A 7,341-nucleotide genomic window follows, 5' to 3' on the forward strand; every position below is an offset into this window, starting at 1 on the left:
CCTCCCCTCCTCGATAGCGTCCTTATGGCGAGGAATCACATGTGTATCCTTCCACAGAAGACAGTCCTCCCCTCTTCGATAGCCTCCATTTGGCGAGGAATCACACATGTATCCTTCCACAGAAGACAGTCCTCCCCTCCTCGATAGCCTCCTTTTGGCGAGGAATCACACATGTATCCTTCCACAGAAGACAGTCCTCCCCTCTTTGATAGCCTCCATTTGGCGAGGAATCACACATGTATCCTTCCACAGAAGACAGTCCTCCCCTCTTCAATAGCCTCCATTTGGCGAGGAATCACACATGTATCCTTCCACAGAAGACAGTCCTCCCCACCTCGATAGACTCCATTTGGCGAGGAATCACACATGTATCCTTCCACAGAAGACAGTCCTCCCCTCTTCAATAGCCTCCATTTGGCGAGGAATCACACAAGTATCCTTCCATAGAAGACAGTCCTCCCCTCCTCGATAGCCTCCATTTGGCGAGGAATCACACATGTATCAGTATATTATATTCACGTTTTATATTGTCACACATCAGGCTTGAGAACAGTTATAACATGTTGTAGAACAAGACACAGGCTTGAGAACAGTTATAACATGTTATAGAACAACAGGCTTGAGAACAGTTATAACATGTTATAGAACAACAGGCTTGAGAACAGTTATAACATGTTATAGAACAACAGGCTTTAGCCTCCATGTGTTGCCTTCCGTTTGCTCCTCCCTGGTTTATCACTATATCAATTTAACCTGTATGAATAAACTACTTATTAAAACAGGCCTCAGACTCCTGTGTGTGTGTGTGTGTGTGTGTGTCTGTACTGGTGCTGGAGAAAGAGAGGAGGAGGAGAGATTTGATGTGGTTGGAGGGTGATAAGAGAAGGGGGAGGGAGAGATCTACTGTTACTGTTACTCTGAGGGAGGTGTGAGGCTGGGGAGGAGAGGAGAGGGAGAGATCTACTGTTACCAGGGTGGTGAGGCTGGGGGAGGAGTGGGGGGAGGAGAGGAGAGGGAGAGATCTACTGTTACTCCCCAGGGAGGTGAGGCTGGGGGAGGAGAGGAGAGGAGAGGGAGAGAACTACTGTTACTCCCCAGGGAGGTGAGGCTGGGGGAGGAGAGGAGAGGGAGAGAACTACTGTTACTCACCAGGGAGGTGAGGCTAGGGAGGAGAGAGGGGAGGAGAGGAGAGGGAGAGATCTACTGTTACTCCCCAGGGAGGTGAGGCTGGGGGAGGAGAGGAGAGGAGAGGAGAGGGAGAGAACTACTGTTACTCCCCAGGGAGGTGAGGCTGGGGGAGGAGAGGAGAGGAGAGGAGAGGGAGAGAACTACTGTTACTCCCCAGGGAGGTGAGGCTGGGGGGGAGAGGTGGGAGGAGAGGAGAGGGGAGGGAGAGAACTACTGTTACTCACCAGGGAGGTGAGGCTAGGGAGGAGAGAGGGGAGGAGAGGAGAGGGAGAGATCTACTGTTACTCCCCAGGGAGGTGAGGCTGGGGGAGGAGAGGAGAGGGAGAGGAGAGGGAGAGAACTACTGTTACTCCCCAGGGAGGTGAGGCTGGGGGAGGAGAGGAGAGGAGAGGAGAGGGAGAGAACTACTGTTACTCCCCAGGGAGGTGAGGCTGGGGGGGAGAGGGGGAGGAGAGGAGAGGGGAGGGAGAGAACTACTGTTACTCCCCAGGGAGGTGAGGCTGGGGGAGGAGAGGAGAGGAGAGGAGAGGGAGAGAACTACTGTTACTCCCCAGGGAGGTGAGGCTGGGGGAGGAGAGGAGAGGAGAGGGAGAGAACTACTGTTACTCCCCAGGGAGGTGAGGCTGGGGGAGGAGAGGAGAGGAGAGGGAGAGAACTACTGTTACTCCCCAGGGAGGTGAGGCTGGGGGGGAGAGGGGAGAGCTTTAACTCTATTAGTTCTAGTTCAGTTTGAACTCTATTAGTTCTAGTTCTAACAGTTTAAACTCTATTAGTTCGAACAGTTCTAACTCTATTAGTTCTAGTTCAGTTTCAACTCTATTAGTTCTAGTTCTAGTTCAGTTTTCAATCTATTAGTTCTAGTTCTAACAGTTCTAGTTCAGTTTTAACTCTATTAGTTCTAGTTCAGTTTCAACTCTATTAGTTCTAACAGTTTTAACTATTAGTTCTAGTTCAGTTTCAACTCTATTAGTTCTAACAGTTTTAACTCTATTAGTTCTAGTTCTAACAGTTTTAACTCTATTAGTTCTAGTTCAGTTTCAACTCTATTAGTTCTAACAGTTTTAACTCTATTAGTTCTAACAGTTTCAACTCTATTAGTTCTAACAGTTTTAACTCTATTAGCTCTAACAGTTTCAACTCTATTAGTTCTAACAGTTTTAACTCTATTAGCTCTAACAGTTTCAACTCTATTAGTTCTAACAGTTTCAACTCTATTAGTTCTAACAGTTTTAACTCTATTAGCTCTAACAGTTTCAACTCTATTAGTTCTAACAGTTTCAACTCTATTAGTTCTAACAGTTTCAACTCTATTAGTTCTAACAGTTTCAACTCTATTAGTTCTAACAGTCTCAACTCTATTAGTTCTAACAGTTTCAACTCTATTAGTTCTAGTTCAGTTTCAACTCTATTAGTTCTAACAGTTTTAACTCTATTAGTTCTAGTTCAGTTTCAACTCTATTAGTTCTAACAGTTTCAACTCTATTAGTTCTAACAGTTTTAACTCTATTAGCTCTAACAGTTTTAACTCTATTAGTTCTAGTTCAGTTTCAACTCTATTAGTTCTAACAGTTTCAACTCTATTAGTTCTAACAGTTTCAACTCTATTAGTTCTAACAGTTTTAACTCTATTAGTTCTAGTTCAGTTTCAACTCTATTAGTTCTAGTTCAGTTTCAACTCTATTAGTTCTAGTTCAGTTTCAACTCTATTAGTTCTAGTTCAGTTTCAACTCTATTAGTTCTAGTTCAGTTTCAACTCTATTAGTTCTAACAGTTTCAACTCTATTAGTTCTAGTTCTAACAGTTTTAACTCTATTAGTTCTAGTTCAGTCTCAACTCTATTAGTTCTAGTCCTAATTGTTTTAGCTCAGTTTTTTTCTTCCTGGTTGGCTTTGGTCTTCCCTTTCCCTGACTCTCATCTGCTTTTCCTCCTCACCCTCACTCGTTATCCTCTTCCTCCTCTGTATCCTCTTCATCATCATCCTCTTCCTTCTCCTGCACCCCCCCCCCATTCATCCTTCTTTCCCAGCTTTCACAGCTTTCCTATCAATGTCAAAGGTGGGGTCAGCCTGAGAGAGAGAGGTGGGTGGGGTCAGCCTGGGAGAGAGAGAGAGAGGTGGGTGGGGTCAGCCTGGGAGAGAGAGAGAGAGGTGGGTGGGGTCAGCCTGAGAGAGAGATGTGGGTGGGGTCAGCCTGGGAGAGAGAGAGAGAGTGGGTGGGGTCAGCCTGAGAGAGAGAGGTGGGTGGGGTCAGCCTGGGAGAGAGAGAGAGTGGGTGGGGTCAGCCTGAGAAATCCTCTTCATCATCATCCTAACTTCCTTAACTCTATGAGAGAGGTGGGTGGGGTCAGCCTGGGAGAGAGAGGTGGGTGGGGTCAGCCTGGGAGAGAGAGAGGTGGGTGGGTGGGGTCAGCCTGGGAGAGAGAGTGGGGTGGGGTCAGCCTGGGAGAGAGAGAGGTGGGTGGGTGGGGTCAGCCTGGGAGAGAGAGAGAGTGGGTGGGTGGGGTCAGCCTGGGAGAGAGAGAGAGAGGTGGGTGGGTGGGGTCAGCCTGGGAGAGAGAGAGAGAGAGGTGGGTGGGGTCAGCCTGGGAGAGAGAGAGAGAGAGAGGTGGGTGGGGTCAGCCTGGGAGAGAGGGAGAGGTGGGTGGGGTCAGCCTGGGAGAGAGAAAGCGAGAGAGGAGGAGGAGGTGTAGTGAGTAAGAGAAGAACGGGAGAGAACAAATTGTGGCTACGTATGTTGTAATTTAAGTTGTAATAGGAGAAAAATGGAAGGGAGGGAGGAGGAGGATGGAGGGAGGGAAAAAGGAGAGGGATGGAGGGAGGGAGGGAGGACAGGGATGGAGGGAGAAGGAGGATGGAGGATGGAGGGATAGAGGAGGAGCTGGATGGAGGGAACTGTATTGTATTGAGGGATAGAGAGAGTGAGGGAGCGAGCGAGAGATAGTGAGAGAGAGTGAGGGAGAGAGAGAGAGTGAGTGAGAGAGAGTGAGGGAGAGAGAGAGAGTGAGAGAGAGAGAGAGAGAGAGAGAGAGAGAGAGAGAGAGTGAGGGAGTGAGCGAGAGATAGTGAGAGAGAGAGAGTGAGGGCGAGAGAGAGAGAGTGAGGGAAAGATTGAGGGAGAGAGAGAGATGGATAGAGAGAGTGAGGGAGTGAGCGAGAGATAGCGAGAGAGAGAGTGAGGGCGAGAGAGAGAGTGAGGGAAAGATTGAGGAGAGAGAGTGAGGGAGAGAGAGAGGAAGAGAGAGATGGATAGAGAGAGTGAGGGAGAGAGAGATAGAGAGAGTGAGAGATAGTGAGAGAGAGAGAGTGAGGGCGAGAGAGAGAGTGAGGGAAAGATTGAGGAGAGAGAGTGAGGGAGAGAGATGGAGAGAGAGAGAGAGAGAGGGAGATGAGTGATGAAGTGTTTCTCCATCTCTATAGGGCCATTAAAACAGAGAGACAATAATACACTTACCGTTTTCTCATTCACTCTGCCTCTTTTCTCTTTTCTCTATCTTCTCTTTCATATTGGGGGTTTGTCAAGTGTCCTGTTCCGTGGATTCAAACCATACAGGAAGTCTTTATACCCCTGGACTTGTTCCAGCCTGATTTCAAAACGGATTTTCACACCCCATTATGACAAAGTAAAAAAAATGTTTTCAGAATTTTTGGGGGGAAAATGCATTGAAAATGAAATGCAGAAATATCTCATTGACACAAGTATTCACTCTCCTTTGCGACGACTCTCCTAATTCAGCTCAGGTGCATCCAATTTTCTTTGATCATCATTTGAGACGTCATTAGAACTTGATTGGAATACACCTGTGGCCAATTCAACTGATTGGACATGATTGAGAAAGAACCACACCTGTCTATATCAGCTCCCACAGTTGAGCATGTCAGAGCAGAAACCATTCCATTCGTATGTGTATTTGTTATGGATGGGGTTTATTATGGATCCCCATTAGTTCCTGCCAAGGCAGCAGCTACTCTTCCTGGGGTTTATTATGGATCCCCATTAGTTCCTGCCAAGGCAGCAGCTACTCTTCCTGGGGTTTATTATGGATCCCCATTAGTTCCTGCCAAGGCAGCAGCTACTCTTCCTGGGGTTTATTATGGATCCCCGTTAGTTCCTGCCAAGGCAGCAGCTACTCTTCCTGGGGTTTGTTATGGATCCCCATTAGTTCCTGCCAAGGCAGCAGCTACTCTTCCTGGGGTTTATCATGGATCCCCATTAGTTCCTGCCAAGGCAGCAGCTACTCTTCCTGGGGTTTATTATGGATCCCCATTAGTTCCTGCCAAGGCAGCAGCTACTCTTCCTGGGGTTTATTATGGATCCCCATTAGTTCCTGCCAAGGCAGCAGCTACTCTTCCTGGGGTTTATTATGGATCCCCATTAGTTCCTGCCAAGGCAGCAGCTACTCTTCCTGGGGTTTGTTATGGATCCCCATTAGTTCCTGCCAAGGCAGCAGCTACTCTTCCTGGGGTTTATTATGGATCCCCATTAGTTCCTTCCAAGGCAGCAGCTACTCTTCCTGGGGTTTATTATGGATCCCCATTAGTTCCTGCCAAGGCAGCAGCTACTCTTCCTGGGGTTTATTATGGATCCCCATTAGTTCCTGCCAAGGCAGCAGCTACTCTTCCTGGGGTTTGTTATGGATCCCCATTAGTTCCTGCCAAGGCAGCAGCTACTCTTCCTGGGGTTTATTATGGATCCCCATTAGTTCCTGCCAAGGCAGCAGCTACTCTTCCTGGGGTTTGTTATGGATCCCCATTAGTTCCTGCCAAGGCAGCAGCTACTCTTCCTGGGGTTTATTATGGATCCCCATTAGTTCCTGCCAAGGCAGCAGCTACTCTTCCTGGGGTTTATTATGGATCCCCATTAGTTCCTGCCAAGGCAGCAGCTACTCTTCCTGTGGTTTATTATGGATCCCCATTAGTTCCTGGGGTTTGTTATGGATCCCCATTAGTTCCTGCCAAGGCAGCAGCTACTCTTCCTGGGGTTTATTATGGATCCCCATTAGTTCCTGCCAAGGCAGCAGCTACTCTTCCTGGGGTTTGTTATGGATCCCCATTAGTTCCTGCCAAGGCAGCAGCTACTCTTCCTGGGGTTTATTATGGATCCCCATTAGTTCCTGCCAAGGCAGCAGCTACTCTTCCTGGGGTTTATTATGGATCCCCATTAGTTCCTGCCAAGGCAGCAGCTACTCTTCCTGTGGTTTATTATGGATTCCCATTAGTTCCTGGGGTTTGTTATGGATCCCCATTAGTTCCTGCCAAGGCAGCAGCTACTCTTACTGTGGTTTATTATGGATCCCCATTAGTTCCTGCCAAGGCAGCAGCTACTCTTCCTGGGGTTTATTATGGATCCCCATTAGTTTCTGTCAAGGCAGCAGCTACTCTTCCTGGGGTTTATTATGGATCCCCATTAGTTCCTGCCAAGACAGCAGCTACTCTTCCTGGGGTTTATTATGGATCCCCATTAGTTCCTGCCAAGGCAGCAGCTACTCTTCCTGGGGTCCAGAAAAATTAAGGGCAGTTTATACAATTTGAAAAACATTACAATACATTCACATATTTCACAACACACTGTGTGCCCTCGGGCCCTTACTCCACCACTACCACACATCTACATTATTATCTACAGTACTAAATCCATATGTTATCGTGTGTGTGTGTTATGTACTTGAGAGTGAAGACCCAAAAGCGGTTTTAACAGAAAACAGAGTTCTTTAATGAAAAACAGGAATGGCATAAATCCTCTTCCAACGTTGTCAATGGAACAAAAAGAACATTAGTATAGTGCAGGATGCACCTGCCAGGCAGACTCCGACAGGATAGGACAAGGTGGAAGCAAACGAGACGACAGCTTGCTTCTGGCATCAAAAACACAAACAAGAATCAGACACTGAAAGTAGCAGGAACAGAGAGAGAAATAGAGACCTAATCAGAGGGGGAAGAGAGAACAGGTGGGAAAGAGTGAATGAGCTAGTTAGGGGAGATGTAGAACAGCTGAAGAATGAGAGACAGAGAAGGTAACCTAAAAAGACCAGCAGAGAGAGACAGAGTGAAGAGAAAGGACAGGAACAGACATAACAAGACATGACAGTACCCCCACTCACCGAGCGCCTCCTGGCGCACTCGAGGAGGAAACCTGGCGGCAATGGAGGAAATCATC

This window comes from Oncorhynchus masou, unplaced genomic scaffold, assembly GCF_036934945.1.
Source record: "Oncorhynchus masou masou isolate Uvic2021 unplaced genomic scaffold, UVic_Omas_1.1 unplaced_scaffold_628, whole genome shotgun sequence".
In the NCBI taxonomy this organism is placed as follows: Eukaryota; Metazoa; Chordata; class Actinopteri; order Salmoniformes; family Salmonidae; genus Oncorhynchus; species Oncorhynchus masou.